Genomic DNA, 14,464 nt, shown 5'->3' on the forward strand with positions numbered 1-14,464 from the left:
GGGGCACTCCAACGTCAGGTGCTTATGGAGACAAGTAACAATGAAGGGATAGCTGGTTGAGAAAGTTCCAGCAAGAGAGGAGAAAAATCAAAAGATCATGGGACTAAAAGAGTGTTTCAAATGATGCCGCTAAGTTAAATAAGTTGAGAAGTGACAGTTGATCACTGGAATTAGCAATGTGGAGGTCAGGGCACTGGTGACCTCGAAAAGAGTGGTTTTGGAGAAATGGCTCCAGTGAGAAATGGAAGTGGGGAGTTGGACTCTGAGTATAGACAACTCTTTTGAGGAATTTTGCTGAAAGGGGCTTAGAGAGTTGGCCATGGCTGACTGGGAAAGCAACATCTAGAGAAGATTATGTCTTCATTTTTGGTTCTGTTTTTCATTTTTAGATGCAATAAATAGCAGCATGTTGGTATGTGGTGGAAATCTAAGCCAAACCACTGTGATCATTAATATCCTCAAGTTAGTAAGATGGCAGCAGATGGTATGGTTGGAAGGTCACACAAGGACTGCCTGGACGACAAACCTCTAGTTTGTTGGTCTGGTCTATTCTGCTGCTTAAAATTCGTAACCCTTTCATCTCTGCATTTCCTCAGGAGGTCATAATTAAAATGCAATCATTTAGGGTCAGTATAATCTCACAGAGCAATGATTATTAAGGTAAAAGCTCCCCCACCATCCCTCTGCCCCACCCGATACATATATACACCAAGAAGCCATTCACCCCCACAGGAAAGCTTGTGGCTTAGAATCTCAGAATTGCAGATTCAACAAAATCACAAAATGCCCTGAATCTGTGCTAGGAAAGCCTATTTTGCCAAAAAAAAAAAAAATAGGAAGAAAAATAAGCCATTTGACTCCACTCCTCAAAGAGCTTAGTAGCCCAGGAAACCAAAGTTCCTCTTATTTGCTGTCCCTTCTCTAGGATTACAAAGAGAAAAACCCAGAAATCAACTTTGGACCTCTTTGTATTACAAGGCCCTGTATACCTCAGACCAAAGTCAAACCTTAAATTTGAGGATCCTGACCCCCCTGCAGGCCATGCCTGTGCTCCCACACATGTAACATTCCGACAAGGATGATATCTGCTCTCTTTCTCCCTCCCATTCTCCTTCCTTCCTTCTTCTTGTAAAAACCAGTTCTCAGAAAGGAATCCCAGAAGCAATGGTGGTTTCAGACTGGCAGGAGATTTTGTATCAGTTCCCATTTTACACATAAAGAAATTCAATCTCAGAGGGGTGAAGTGGCTGCAAAAGCCAACCGCCAATTAAAACTCCGAAAAGGTTTGATCAACTCATTTATCAGGTGTACTGATTGATACGTTCTCTGTCAAAGTCAAGTCCTAACAGAAGCCATTGCCCTGAGTCAAAGAAGCGGATGGTGAAAAATGGGAAGAGAGCGACAGCAGGCAGGGGAGGATGATGTTTGAGCAGCAGGATAGCTTTCCGGATGTTTGATGTGACATGAACGGCTCCTTGATTCACCTGTCGCTGATTTATGAGTAGGGGTCTCAACTGGGGGTGATTTTGACCCGCAAGGGAACATTTGGCAACGTCTGGAGGGCATTTGTGGTTGTCACAACTCTGGGGGGAAGATGGTCCTGATATCTTGTAGGTAGAGTCCAGGGATGCTGCTAAACATTCTACAGTGTATGGGATAGGTGCCTCACTGCCACCGCCCCCCCCTCCCCCTACCCAACAACACACTTATGACCCCAATTAGCAATAGTTTTAAAAACTCTGGTTTACTTTGAAGGGAAAGGAAGGGAGTAGAAAAGAATATTACCAAAAATTGGCTCTGGAGAAGTGTTCCACATAGAGCTGCTCATCAGAAAAAGGGGCCAAGTGGATGTCGCTGAATGTCGGGAACATCATTCCTAATGAGCAAAACACAACAGACCCAGAAGTCAGCTTCTATTGCTTCCTGATTGAAGGCTATACTCACCTGCCACCTGAGACCAATTCCATTCTTTTGCTTCAGTTGTGACATGACAGCATAAAATATAATTTTGTCTCAAGGCAAGTATAAAAAATTAGGCAGAAGAGTAGAGGGGCTATAGAAAATATCAAAGCAAGTCACAAAGCAATACAATGATGAAAGCTTGTAGAGACTTAGGCAAGCCGTTTAACCTGGCAGTGGCCTTCTCAGCTACTGGCTTCTTTTTTCCTTTCTGTATGTCCTGTGAATTCTGGATACGTTTATTTATTTATTTAATCTCTTATTTGTTGTAACAATAATTTAGCTTTAAAAATAATCACAATCCCATCTTCCTATCACATTCTCAGACTTTGTCCATGTAGAATCAGATCGACCACCTGTCTTCTTAGGTGCTGTTGGGATTTATGTTTTTATGGGTGCTCACCAAACTTCATGCTGGGAAATACACATTTGTGCTTATTTCTTGGCATCCACAATCACCCCAGGAAAGGTAGATTTTTCAGTGGGCAAATGAGCACCTAGAATGGCATGCCTGAAGTCGGGACTTTCTGAGTAGGCAGACCTGATGATCAGCATTGTTATTCTTGCAATTTTAGGGAAAATCTTTTTATAGCCATTTATTAAATTGCACATGAAAGAAAGAGGAACTATTAACTATATTTCAGAAATAAGGCTGACTTAAGACACCAGAGATGTTGTCATAAAAACAACAATAATAGCTAAAATTTCTCGGTTATGATAACCCTGTCATGTACTTTTCCAAGGGCTTCCCATGCATTAACTTATGTAATTCTCATACTAACATAAAGTGGGTTCTATTATTATGTCCACTTTATAAACAAGAAAACAGAGAAATTTACGTTACTTGGTCATGATCACAGAGCTAACAAATAGCGGAGCAAAATCCAGGGAGTGGAATCTCATCTGATAGTCAGTGCCCCATCCTTAAACTATGTGGCTTTCCATATCTGTTAAAACAGATTATTTTATTTGGGGTATTTTCAGAAGTGGTCAGGGGCAAAGCATGATCATAACCTCATTCATATGTCCCCATCTAAATCTCAGGCACTGGTATCAAAACAATAATGATTGCTTGGTGGTTTTTCAATTTCGAGATGATAGAAGGATATTAAATAACCCCAGAGAAGTAATATGTATCTCTGCTTGCGTAAACTTGGGAAGATTTAGAGGATGATGTTATGAGCCTCAACCTAACAGGAATTCCAAGAATGTCAGATAAAATGGAGGGGAGAAAATCAAATGTAAAATGTTTTGAAAATTCCGAGAGCAGAAGAAAATCAGGCTCCTGATTAAACATGTTCACTGAATTTCCAGCACAAGAACCTAGAAAAGATCCTCATTAGAACACTAGATATAAAGAGAAGATACCAAAAACATCTAGAGGGGAAAACTTTGTTACTCTAAAGGAGCAGGAGTCAGAATGGCATTGGACTTCTCAGTAGCAAGATTTGCAGACAGAAACAAAACACAAAAACCAAAACACCAAACTTTAAAAATATTGAGTAAAAATTGTTTTTAAGTTAAATTCTTGACCAAATAATAATACAAGGGCTCGATAAAAAGTAACTTCTCAAGCTCCTTTTCTGCAGAAGCTGGTAGAGAATATCCTTTGCTGAAATGATGTCGTAAACCAACAAGGAGGAAGACAAAAGAAGGATGATGATGGAAAGTCAATGTATGACAGTCATGCGACAGGGATGGAGAATACTCCATTCATGTTGCTAGGGAAGGCTAGAGGACTACTGAATAGAGGGGAGAAACAGAGGCACACATGTTGATAGGCATCTGTCAGATCTACTGGAGCGTAGAAACATTTAGCCATGAATATATAAAAGCCAAGCTAATGAAAGAAACCAAGACAATTAACTCCGGGAAAAACAAAAGATTATATGAGAAAACACACATAAGCATAGAGCATCTACTATACCATCTGACTCAGCATTCAGCAATAGTTACATTACATCATAACACTGGAAACATTGATTCTTAATTTAACCAGATAATGATCTAGGCCTATATTTCTTTATGCTAAATTCTGAGATCTGAAAAGCAACAGATTTTTATAAGTTTGCAGCAGCATCATTTCATGGCAAAACCTGACCTGAACTGACACCACAGTTTATTTGTACTCTTTATTTATTCCACTTTGTATCAATATTCTTACGTTTTGTTGCAGCAATATAATGTGTTTCATTACAGAGTGTTGCCTCAGATCCCACTGGGGAGAATTAAGTAATACATGGTATGTGATATTAACTTTCGACAGTTCTTCAGGTTCTGAATTCTGAAACGTATCTGGCCCCAAGGGTTGGGATAGAGGAACTGAGGACCTATCTAAATATATTGAGAGGATGGGGGTGGGGTCGGTGCATCAGGAAGGAAGGAGCTGCTATTCAGGAAAGCTAAATTCTCAAGCAGAGAGTGACAAGAATAGCAATGTAATCATCTTAGATAGGAATATGTAGGTAAATAATAGAAGAAACAACAGATAGAGTTGAAAGTGATTGCCTTTGGGGAACAGTCTGACGATAGAAAGAGGTGTGGCAGGAGGCTATTTTTCATTATAAGCCTTTTTATTATTAATTGATGTTTTAAACTATGTCTTATTTTGATGGAATATACAAATAATTAGACCAAAAAATCAATCACCCTTCCCTGAGGAATACACAGCCTAGAAAGCCAATAAAATCAGTATTCATTTCTACTTGCCTAGTTAAAGATATATAACCCAGTATAAAATGTCATACTCGTTTCAAATATCCGGGGAAAAAAGATACCTAGATATTATCTAAATACTCAGTTTAAGAGGGGCTCAGGTGATGCATGTTAATTAACTACATTATAAATCTCATCATACAGAAGCACCTAACATCTGAAAAAGTCCAGGAAAAAAACCATACAAATTCTTCCTGGGGGCATTGAGGAAGAAATCCAAGCCACTTTGTACCTTCACTTTCATCTCCCACAGTTCAATTTTATGGCATACACACAAGGCTTCCAAGAGCATCCTGAGCTGTTTTACAGCAAGATTGCTAATGAAGTTCTTGACATCAGGTCTACTTTGCCTGAGCTTATTTATTTATTTATGCATGAGTTTTCTTTTAGTGCCTATTTCTGAAGTTTGAAGCATGTAGGAAATTATGAACTTCAAACTTGACTTATATGCATGTTAGTATGTATGAGTTGCATGGTTGTTCACTATTTTGTTTTCATTGAATATCAAGGTACAGAGCTACAACATTAGTAATTTACGTAAATACAACTGGGGTAAGGAGCTGAAATTCTCATGAGATGCAACTTCAAATTGGCAAGTTAGCCTCCATGCCTTAATTGAAAACACCTGCTGTTGGAATGTGCCTACTTTCTCTGGTGAAGAGTGGAAAGCTAGTGTGTGTGCCGAAGTCATGAGTGTAGGTGTCAGTGTCAGATGGATGTAGGCTCAAATTCTTGGCCTGCCGATTGTTAGATGTTTGTTCTTGCCACGTTACTTTTCCTCATTGAGCCTCAGCTTTCTCTTTATAAAATGGGATGATAACAACATCCCCCACTAACTCAGATCTCAATCTTATACTATTGACATTTGGGGCTAGATAATTCTTTGATGTAGGGGACTGTCTTGTGCATCGAAGGATGCTTCACAGCATCTTTGCCCCTATTCACTAGATGCTAGTACCCCAGCCCCTGCTGCCCTTGTGACAACCAAAATGTCTCCAGACATTATCAAATATCCCTGGGGAAGGTTGCAAAATTAGCTTCAAGGCTAACCCCTCAAATAAATTGAAAACCTTCATCATTCAGACTGTATAAGGATTTTATAAAATAATTTATTCAAATTGCTTAGCACATGCAGTCACTTGGAAAGCACAAAAAGCATATTAGATTTAATATTATCTTGACTATGTGTAGTGATCATAGACAGAGAAATACAGTAGGGAAAAATATATCAAAAAGAACAAGCAGACCCCAGAGAGTTCCTCACATTACAGAAGGCCAACACTTGAAAGGACATTAGAGATTATGTGTAATAATGTCATTATATAGATGAGGAAACCAAAGCCAAACGGTCAAGTGTTAGCCCAAGTTCATTAAGGAATGAGGGGATTGAACTAGGACAAAAAACACAGAACTCAGACCTGGCTGTCTATACCATGTTGAATACTGTGCAGCATACCTGTGTTCTTATGATTGGAGACGAGTTAATTTGTTATGGAAGAATGAGATGAGAAAAACAAATAATTGAGTATAATAGAAATGCTCTCTCCTTTCTGTACAGAACCACATGTGGGGGAAAGAGAGTGGCAAAATTTTACAGAGAAGTTAGACTGTTTTTTAAACCAAGAATGGGCCAACTTACCATTTGATTTTAGCCATTTTTTGGAATGAAGGTAACTCTATAGCATCCTTCATTGAACAGCATGTATCCCATTTGTTCGGAAATGATCACATCTACAGCCTCAGGAAGTGAGATGTCTTCAATTTTTCCTGGCAAAACAATGATCTTGTCTGAAAGGTGATTGTTTTTCACTAGCATCTGAAAAAGATAAAATGGGGTGCCAGAACGGTTATTATTCAGGATCTTATGAAAAATGAGTTTTATCGATTAAGGGCTGAGAATGTGACAGGAAGGAGAAAGAAGTAATATTTGTTTCTAGAAACACTTCTAAAGAAAAATAACTTATTTGTCTTACTACACAAAAATTGCATGTTTAATATAGATAATTTTGGAAAAGATACAGATATAAAACAAATAAAACACCTACAATCCTATTGCATAGAAATAGTAACGATTAATATTTTGATGCATTCTCTTCTAGACTCTTTACACAAACATACACATATATGTGTATGGATGCCAGTATGTGTGGTCTGTGTATGTGTGTATACATATAAATATATATTTGGGGGGATTTTTAAAATTCATGGCTTCAATTTATTTCCCGTTGTTCTACTTGCAATAGAGATGCCAAACAACTCTGTACAAAATCTTCCACAGATTAAAGATCTTTTTTCTTTTGCTTGGTTTTGAGATAGGGTCTCAGTTTGTAGCCTAGACTGGAGTGCAGTGGTGTGATCATGGCTCATTGCAGCCTCGACCTCCTGAGCTCGAATGATCCTGCCACCTCAGCTTCCCAAAGTGCTAGGATTACAGGTGTGAGCCACTGCACACAGGCCAATGAGCTTGATCCTTATTAAATTTTTCCTTGGTCTTTTGATGTCAAAAATAAGTACCATGATTACTGACCTTTCTTTAGGACTATATTTTTACAGTCATGTATTAATTTTCTTTGATGTCCTTGATATTTTATTTAATAAATTTAAACTCTTTTAAAAGAGGCACCCTGAAGAGAAATACATTTATTATGTTTCTAATGTATTTCTTCTGAATGCCAAATATGACACGGTGATTGAATTATTATGTCTTTCTACTGCCTGAAAACATATTTTCTAATAAACATCTTATATTTGCCAGCATAAATATATAAACAACTCAGAGAGTTGTTCCTCTCTGAGACTTGTAGATCTTTGCTCATTGTATTTACAGCCTGTCAGAGTCCTTCCATTTTGTATTTTTGTAGCTCAATCCCTTTGCCCATCCTAAGTGCAATGTACTATGCACTTGTTATAATTCAGTGGCACCTTCTTAATTTCTGATCACTTCTTCAAATGGCTAGGATACCTTTCACATTAATCCTAAGTTCTAGGGTGCTGCTCACCAACAAATCCTCTGTGAGCATACAAAATGTCTTTCTTACTTTGTTTTTTAAAATCAAGCAATCTCTGATCTACGGAGGAATAATAAAGAAAACTATTTGAACATGTCATCCATTGTCAGTATTCATCCATGGCCAACGACTCTTGGAATGCTGTTCTATCATCATTCCACACATAGAAGTCAAGTCCCTGGGAGTTCTGCATAGACAAAGACAAAGGTTCGAGCTTTTGGTGTCCTGCTTTTCTCTCTACACTCTTTCCAGGAGAATCAATTCTCCTGCACAGCTCTGACTGTGGCTCCATTGTGAATGACTATCCAAACTACATCTTTCATTTCGTCCTCTCAGCTGAGTTTCAACAATAACTTGGACATTTTCATTAGTGAGTTTTGCACCTCCTAAATAACAAGTAAACAGCAAAACTCAGCCGCTTCTTGAACATGAATCATTCCCTGGGTTTGCCCTCAAAAACTTATAAAATATTGCATTTCCATGATTTTGTTTTAGTCATTAATACCACAATCCCCAATGTCCTGGAGGTGTACTTAGTTCCCACAGGTAATTAGTTATTATATTTTCTTATTTCTACCTTTCAGATACATTTTGTTTCTACCTTCTTCTGCCAGCATCAACTTGTCCAGTTCCTACTAGCTTCAAATATGGACTTAAAAAATGACATTTATATAATGAAAACAAGGATGGCAGTGACTACTTCATAGGTTTAAGGATCAAATCAAATAAAATATATAAAGAGCTATGTAAGCATTAAAATTATTATTATATTATTCTTATTAAATAATACTTTTGGCCAGGTGTGGTGGCTTACACCTGTAATCCCAGCACTTTGGGAAGCTGAGGTGTGCAGATCACTTGAGGTCAGGAGTTTGAGACCAGCCCGGCTAACATGGTGAAACTCGATTCTACTAAATATACAAAAAAATTAGATGGACGTGGTGGAGCACGTCTGTAATCAGCTACTCAGGAGGCTGAGGTGGGAGAATCCCTTGAACTCGGGGGTGGGAGGTTGTAGTGAGCTGAGATCTTGCCGCTGCACTCCAGCCTAGGTGACAGAGTGAGACTCTGTCAAAAAAAACAAAAAAACAAAAAAAAAAACAAAAACTTTTTACTTAAAAAGAGAAATGCAAATAAACAAAAACATAAAAATTACTAGTATTCCAGATACAGGAAAGGTATGTACTAGTATTCCAGATACAGGAAAGGTATGTTTTCAATCAGACATTGGAGTATATCTCAAAACTCAATGTAATAATACTTCATAATTTTTTCCCAGCAATATATTTTAGATCAGTTTTCTGAACATTTTTACATTATGGCACACATTTTTAAAACCAAATAATTTTATGGTACACTTGAGTGAAAGAAGAACCTGCTTGCATTTTGAGACATTTGAGTGGGGGACTCTGGCCACACTAGACTCTGACTACCTGCCGTGAGAGCAAAGGACATCAAAATTTCAATACCTAGCAAATTTGTTGGGAAGCTCTGTTCTAGACATCTTTCCATGAGTGGTTCTATAACATAAATCTATTGGTTATATAGTATTTAATAGATGTATATTGATTTATTTGATATCTCCTATTATTGGATACTCAGGTTATTTCAAATTTCTATTAAAATAGTGCATTGACAAATACTAGTGCAATTAAATCTGAAAATACACTTTCTGCTATTTCCTTCAAAGTTAAAGGATATGAAGCTGGTAGGGGTTTTTGATGTACACCGCCCCATTGCTTACCAGAAATGTGGTCCCTTTTCTAAATTTCAGGCCCTCTCTAAATTCTGCTTATGGGGTCTGAGGCTGTCCAGATAACCTCAGTATAAGAAACTGCCTCTTGCCACAGACTTGTCAACTTGGAACAGCATGCTGGAAGGGGAGTTGTTTTCTAAGTGTTGCTGGAGGGCACAATATAATAAGATATTCAGGTGAATATCTGTGATGTAGGCCTTGTATGCAGAATTTAGAGAGGATATCCCTAGACTCTTGAATCTTTAGGGAGAGCAGACATTTAATAAGGTTTCAGAGAGAGGATTTCATGAGCTGTCAGAAGTGCAATTTTGGGTCCACAGGAAATAATTTTAGGTCTCATTATTCTCACTGGCAAAGAAGGACGTATCACATGCCTGGAAGGGAGCAAATAGGCCTGCCTTCAGGTCATTGCATCTTGTGACTTAATCTATTTTTGATCGGTTTCACACAAGATCAGGAATCTGAAGATAAAAATTCTAGTTCTACCTTTATCACCAAAGAGCTATGTGACCTTGGGGAAGTCACTGAAAGCCTCTAAATTTTAGTTTCCCTTCTTGTAAAATTAGGGTTTAAAACTGGAGTTGTTTTGAGGCATGTTCTAGTTTGAATATTTTATGATTAGAAGAAAGCAAAATTTCTTGAGATATGTTCCAGGAGTCCATGAATACAAGGGCTTCATGATCAAATAACTTAGAACTTCTTTGTAATATATATCCCTCTTACAAATTCAGAGTACATTAGCGTATTAATAGCTTTGAGGAATTCTACAGAAAAGAAAACTCTTGGCTTAGTTAAATTAAAGACACCCAAACTTATTTGAATACTTTGCAGGTTTTTTTTTCCCCACTGGATATATATGCATCTCCTTAGATCAATCTTTAGGAAACAATGAACATAATTATTTTATTATCCCAGGTTTGATTACAATTCCTTGACAGAGATATTTGAAAACAGGACATAAACTCAACCAGCAATCGCTCTAATACAGAAGGGCAGCTAAGTCTAGATGCATGACTGTTCTTTGAGTCAGTCTTGCTGCCTCCCCTCATCTTCAGTTTACAACATTCTCAGTATAGATTATCTTTGGGTAGCCTGTCATTTCATATGCCATTCTTCTAAAACTGTAACTCAAGAGAGATATCCTTTCCAGGAATAAATGGACTTCGCTATACCCCTCCAAGTGCTAGAAAAGTCCCCTAACACAGGGCAAGGTTCTACCATCCACCATGTTAATTGCTGCACACATTTACCCTGTGTGACCTGGTGTTTTTCTAAGAGCTCAGGATGGAGGGATATTTCAAATAAAGGCTCTTCTCAGACACCATCGAGGTCCAAGCAAACCCACATCATATTCTTGTTTTAATCCTGTTTCCTTGTTATTAAATTGGGTTTCTAAAGTCTATGTCAATAGTACTGTCACTTGTATCTGCTGCTTAAAACACACACATGCACATACACGTACGCATACACATACACGTACACATACACACTTAAGGTGGTAGCAGCAGAATTCATCCTTCTAGGTACAAGGGTAAGTTCCAAGAGAGATCAGGGCAGTAATTCCACCTGGTATGCTGCTGTTCTTGTCTAATTTAGGAGGGTTTTCAAGAAGTTACAAGTACTATAGATGTGTTGTTTATTTATTCCTGTTCAGTTTAGAAGCTGAATTAGTCTTAGAGGCTGTACTATACAGTATAGCACCTAATTATAGTCTGTCTCAAAGCATGAAAAAAAGCAAGCATTTTGGAGGTGAAGGCCTCAGTTGCTAGTTTGGATCCTCCATTTACTACTTGTGGCCTGTGGCCAAGAAGCAAAATTTCCTGGGAGTCCATTTCTTTACCTATAAAATGGGAATCATAATAGTACCTATTTTTCAGTGTTATTTCAAGGATCAAATCAAATGAGAAAGTGCAAAGTAATATATAAGTCATAGAATATAGATGAAATAAAACAAGAATTTAAAGAAAAGATGATAAAGCAATAGAACTCAGATTAAAAGGAAGATTTGACTCAAGGAAACAAATCGAGAAGCAAAGTGACATAATAACAGAATAATAGCCATCAACCGGGTAGAGAATATATTACGTTCAAATATATGTAACTATTTTAGAAAATCACTTGGCATTATTCAGTCAAGTTAAAGATGTACTTATAATTTGGAAATATCACCCCTCAGAAGCATACATTCTAGAAAACATTTGAACATGTGTACTAGATAATAAATACTAAAATACGGGAGGTGGAGCCAAGATGGCCGAATAGGAACAGCTCCAGTCTACAGCTTCCAGCATGAGCAACACAGAAGACAGGTGATTTCTGCATTTCCGTTTGAGGTACCGGGTTCATCTCACTAGGGAGTGCCAAACAGTGGGTGCAGGACAGTCGGTGCAGCACACTGTATGCGAGCCAAAGCAGAGAGAGGCATTGCCTCAATCGGGAAGCGCAAGGGGTCAGGGAGTTCCCTTTCCTAGTCAAAGAAAGGGGTAACAGATGGCACCTGGAAAATCGGGTCAGTCCCACCCTAATACTGCGCTTTTCCAACGGGCCTGGAAAATGGCACACCAGGAGACTGTGTCCCGCACCTGGCTCGGAGGGTCCTATGCCCACGGAGTCTCACTGATTGCTAGCACAGCAGTCTGAGATCAAACTGCAAGGCGGCAGCGAGGCTGGGGGAGGGGCGCCCGCCATTGCCCAGGCTTGCTTAGTTAAACAAAGCAGCCAGGAAGCTCGAACTGGGTGGAGCCCACCACAGCTCAAGGAGGCCTGCCTGCCTCTCTAGGCTCCACCTCTGGGGGCAGGGCACAGACAAACAAAAATTCAGCAGGAACCTCTGCAGACTTAAATGTCCCTGTCTGACAGCTTTGAAGAGAGTAGTGGTTCTCCCAGCACACAGCTGCAGATCTGAGAACGGACAGACTGCCTCCTAAAGTGGGTCCCTGACCCCCGAGCAGCCTAACTGGGAGGCACCCCCCAGTAGGGAAAGACTGACACCTCACTTGGCCAGGTACTCCTCTGAGACAAAACTTCCAGAGGAACTATCAGACAGCTGAATTTGTGGTCTCATGAAAATCTGCTGTTCTGCAGCCACCGCTGCTGACACCCAGCCAAACAGGGTCTGGAGTGGACCTCTAGCAAACTCCAACAGACCTGCAGCTGAGGGTCCTGTCTGGTAGAAGGAAAACTAACAAACAGAAAGGACATCCACACCAAAAACCCATCTGTACATCACCATCGTCAAAGACCAAAAGTAGATAAAACCACAAAGATGGGGAAAAAACACAGCAGAAAAACTGGAAACTCTAAAAAGCAGAACACCTCTCCTCCTCCAAAGGAATGGAGTTCCTCACCAGCAACGGAACAAAGCTGGATGGAGAATGACTTTGATGAGTTGAGAGAAGAAGGCTTCAGACGATCAAACTACTCTGAGCTATGGGAGGAAATTCAAAACAATAGCAAAGAAGTTATAAACTTTGAAAAAAAATTAGGCAAATGGATAACTAGAATAACCAATGGAGAGAAGGGCTTAAAGGAGCTGATGGAGCTGAAAGCCAAGTTTCGAGAACTACGCGAAGATTGCAGAAGCCTCGGGAGCCGATGTGAGCAACTGGAAGAAAAGGTATCAGTGATGGAAGATGAAATGAATGAAATGAAGCGAGAAGGGAAGTTTAGAGAAAAAAGAATAAAAAGAAACAAACAAAGCCTCCAAGAAATTTGGGACTATGTGAAAAGACCAAACCTACGTCTGATTGGTGTACCTGAAAATGATGGGGAGAATGGAACCAAGTTGGAAAACACTCTGCAGGATATTATCCAGGAGAACTTCCCCAATCTAGCAAGGCAGGCCAACATTCAGATTCAGGAAATACAGAGAACGCCACAAAGATACTCCTTGAGAAGAGCAACTCGAAGACACATAATTGTCAGATTCACCAAAGTTGAAATGAAGGAAAAAATGTTAAGGGCGGCCAGAGAGAAAGGTCAGCTTACCCACAAAGGGAAACCCATCAGACTAACAGCTGATCTCTCAGCAGAAACTCTACAAGCCAGAAGAGAGTGGGGGCCGATATTCAACATTCTTAAAGAAAAGAATTTTCAACCCAGAATTTCATATCCAGCCAAACTAAGCTTCATAAGTGAAGGAGAAATAAAATACTTTACAGACAAGCAAATGCTGAGTGATTTTGTCACCACCATGCCTGCCCTAAAAGAGCTCCTGAAGGAAGCACTAAACATGGAAAGGAACAACCGGTACCAGCCACTGCAAAAACATGCCAAATCGTGAAGACCATGGAGGCTAGGAAGAAACTGCATCAACTAAATAGCAAAATAACTAACTAACATCATAATGACAGGATCACATTCACACATAACAATATTAACTTTAAATGTAAATGGGCAGAATGCTCCAATTAAAAGACACAGACTGGCAAATTGGATAAGGAGTCAAGACCCATCAGTGGGCTGTATTCAGGAAACCCATCTCATGTGCAGAGACACACATAGACTCAAAATAAAGGGATGGAGGAAGATCTATCAAGCAAACGGAAAACAAAAAAAGGCAGGGGTTGCAACCCTAGTCTCTGATAAAATAGACTTTAAACCAACAAAGATCAAAAGAGACAAAGAAGGCCATTACATAATGGTAAAGGGATCAATTCAACAAGAAGAGCTAACTATCCTAAATATATATGCACCCAATACAGGAGCACCCAGATTCATAAAGCAAGTCCTGAGTGACCTACAAAGGGACTTAAACTCCCACACAATAATAATGGGAGATTTTAACACCCCACTGTCAACATTAGACAGATCAATGAGACAGAAAGTTAACAAGGATATCCAGGAATTGAACTCAGCTCTGCACAAAGTGGACCTAATAGACGTCTACAGAACTCTCCACCCCAAATCAACAGAATATACATTTTTTTCAGCACCAAAACTGACCACATAGTTGGAAGTAAAGTTCTCCTCAGCAAATGTAAAAGAACAGAAATTATAACAAACTGTCTCTCAGACCACAGTGCAA

At 39.2% G+C, this 14,464-nt stretch overlaps 1 pseudogene; it reads right to left on the reverse strand.

Annotated features, from left to right (window-relative positions):
• Positions 1-14,464, reverse strand: part of LOC100602888 — a 152,836-nt pseudogene that overhangs the window by 34,778 nt on the left and 103,594 nt on the right.

Source organism: Nomascus leucogenys, chromosome 1a, assembly GCF_006542625.1.
Source record: "Nomascus leucogenys isolate Asia chromosome 1a, Asia_NLE_v1, whole genome shotgun sequence".
Taxonomy (NCBI): Eukaryota; Metazoa; Chordata; class Mammalia; order Primates; family Hylobatidae; genus Nomascus; species Nomascus leucogenys.